Source organism: Phocoena sinus, chromosome 3 (genome assembly GCF_008692025.1).
Source record: "Phocoena sinus isolate mPhoSin1 chromosome 3, mPhoSin1.pri, whole genome shotgun sequence".
NCBI lineage: Eukaryota > Metazoa > Chordata > Mammalia > Artiodactyla > Phocoenidae > Phocoena > Phocoena sinus.
The window spans coordinates 159,479,342-159,482,337 of record NC_045765.1 but is presented as its reverse complement, the minus strand read 5'-3'; the positions used below and the strand labels follow the sequence as shown (position 1 = coordinate 159,482,337).

Here is a 2,996-nt window from a genome sequence, read left to right as displayed (position 1 = left end):
CTGAAGCCCGCGTGCCTAGAGCCCGTGTTCCGCAACAAGAGAAGCCTTGACAATGAGAAGCCCGCGCACCGCAATTTAGAGTAGCCCCCGCTTGCTGCAACTAGAGAAAGCCTGCGCGCAGCAACGAAGACCCAACGCAGCCAAAAAGAAAAAAAAAAAGTATCATCTGGAAGCCTTTATAAACAAACCTTTCAGTGTTTTTTGAAGTCTGTAAAATACAAGCAAATTAGAGCCGTGTAATATCTTTAAAACTATTACAATCATTTTCTTTTCTAGATGCAAACATTTAATACTGATCCTAGGGTCTGGGATCGGAGCCTGCTTTGACCTGGCGGTGAGAGGCGGCTGGGCCGAGCGATCCGGGGACGCTCCCATGGCCCAGTTCGCGTTCGAGGGTGACCTGCACTTGCTGGGGCAGCCGGCTACACCCATGCCCAACGCAGCCCCTGCGCGCTGGCAGCGCAAAGCGAAGGAAGCCTTGGGCCGGGCCCCTCGCCTATGCGGGCAGCCAACCGATCCCAGAGCGCCGGGAGGACCCCGGGGCCGAACTCCCGGCAAATCCAGCTCCAAGATTCAGACCACTCCCAGCAAACCTGGCGCCGATCGCCCTATCCCCCGTCGCAGTGCTTCCCAGATGGAGGTCGCTAGCTTCCTCCCGAGCAAGGAGAAGCAGCCCGAAGACAGTCAGACACCCACCAAGAAGGAACATCAGAAAGCATGGGCTTTGAACCTGAACGGTTTTCATGTGGAGGAAGCCAAGATGCTTCGGCTCAGTGGATAACCACAAAATGCCCCAGAAGGTTACCAGAACAGACTGAAAGTACTCTATAGCCAGAAGGCCACGCCCAGCTCCAGCAGGAAGACCAGCAGTTACATTCCTTCCCGGCCAGACAGGATCCTGGATGCCCCTGAAATCCGGAATGACTACTACCCGAACCGTGTAGATTGGAGCTCTGGGAATATACTGGCTGTGGCTTTGGACAACAGTGTGTACTTGTGGAGTGCTAGCTCTGGTGACCTCCTGCAGCTGCTGCAAATGGAGCAGCCTGGGGACTATACATCTTCTGTGGCCTCAATCAAGAAGGGAAACTACCTGGCTGTGGGTACCAGCAGTGCTGAAGTGCAGCTATGGGATGTGCAACAGCAGAAACGGCTTCGAAACATGACCATTCTGCCCGAGTGGGCTCCCTCGGTTGGAATAGCTATATCGCGTGTAGTGGCTCACTCTCTGGCCACATCCCACACCATGATGTTCAAGTAGCAGAACACCATGTGGCCACACTGAGTGGCCACAGCCAGGAAGTGTGTGGTCTGCGCTGGGTCCCAGATGGATGACATTTAGCCAGTGGCGGCAACGCTAATTTGGTCAACGTGTGGCCTAGTGCTCCTGGAGAGGGTGGCTGGGTTCCTCTGCAGACATTCACCCAGCATCAAGAGGCTATCAAGGCTGTGGCTTGGTGTCCCTGGCAACCCAATGTCCTGGCAACTGGAAGGGGCACAAGTGATCGACACATTCGTGTCTGGAACGTCTGCTCTGGGGCCTGTCTGAGGGCTGTGGATGCCCATTCCCAGGTGTGCTCCATCCTCTGTTCTCCCCACTACAAGGAGCTCATCTCAGGCCATGGCTTTGCCCAGAAACAGCTGGTGATTTGGAACCCAACTATGGCCAAGGTGGCTGAGCTGAAAGGCCACACAGCCCAGGTCCTTAGCCTGACCATGAGCCCAGATGGGGCTACAGTGGCATCAGCAGCAACAGATGAGACCCTGCGGCTGTGGTGCTGCTTTGAGTTGGACCCTGCCCGGCGGCGGGAGCGGGAGAAGGCCAGCACAGCCCAAAGCAGCCTCATCCACCAAGGCATCTGTTAAGGACCAACTCATCTCAGTTTTTGGTACTTTTTTTTTTTTAACTTTTCTAATAAAGTCACGTCTCCCTCTTAAAAAAAAAAAAAAGATCCTAATATGCGACCTTGCCTTGAATGTTCAGGGTCCTAAAAATTAATTTGCCATTTGTCTTATAAATGATTTTTAAAAATTGTGTACATTATGATATGCTTGAATACATTACCAAATTTATCTGTATTTCTTTCCTGTCATTCACTGTTTAGAAGGAACAACATACTCACAAAACAGTTCATGGAATACAAAAAGCCAAAATTCTTGTGACGTTAAATACTGAAGCTTTGTATTAATTACTCCAATATATATCTTTATATGATTATAGTTTACAATATCCCTGAGCATATGAACTATGACTGACTTATTTATCCCCAATTCTAACCATATTTCCAGACCTAGGCAGGCACTTAGCATGTGTTCAATAAGTGTTTGTTTAGAGAATTAATGTAAGTCTGAAAGAAATGGCATTGAGGTGCACGTGTTTCTTAAAGACTGAAAGTTTATGTTCCCCCCCACAAATTCATATGTTGAAATCTTAATTTAAAAAGTGGGGCCTTTGGGAGGTGATTAGGTCATGATGCTGGAGCCCTCATGAATGGGATTAGCATCCTTATAAAAGAGACCCAGAGTACAAGAATGTACACTCTTGTGCTTTTGAAAAGGATACATAATTTAAATAGCAGAGATAAACTCATTGCCAGAAGAATTAAGTGAATTTGGAAGTGGATCCTTCCCTAAGGGAATCTGAGATGAGACCTCAGCTCTGGCAGAAACTATGATTGCAGCCTTTTGAGACCCTAAGCAGAGGACCCAGTGAAGCCATGCCAGACTCCTCCCACAGAAGCTGGAATTGGAACCAAGATGGCGGAGTAGAAGGACGTGCTCTCGCTCCCTCTTGCGAGAACACCAGAATCACTACTAGCAGCTGGACAATCATCGACAGGAAGACACTGGAACTCACCAAAAAAGATACCCCTCATCCAAAGACAAAGGAGAAGCCACAATGAGACAGTAGGAGGGGCGCAATCACAGTAAAATCAAATCCCATAACTGCCAGGTGACTCACAAACTGGAGAACGCTTATACCACAGAAGTCCACC

The 2,996-nt window shown here is 49.3% G+C and overlaps 1 pseudogene; it reads left to right on the top strand.

Moving 5' to 3' along the window:
- The first annotated feature begins 373 nt into the window (after window positions 1-373).
- LOC116751139 lies at window positions 374-1,866 on the top strand (annotated as a pseudogene).
- The last annotated feature ends 1,130 nt before the right edge of the window (window positions 1,867-2,996 follow it).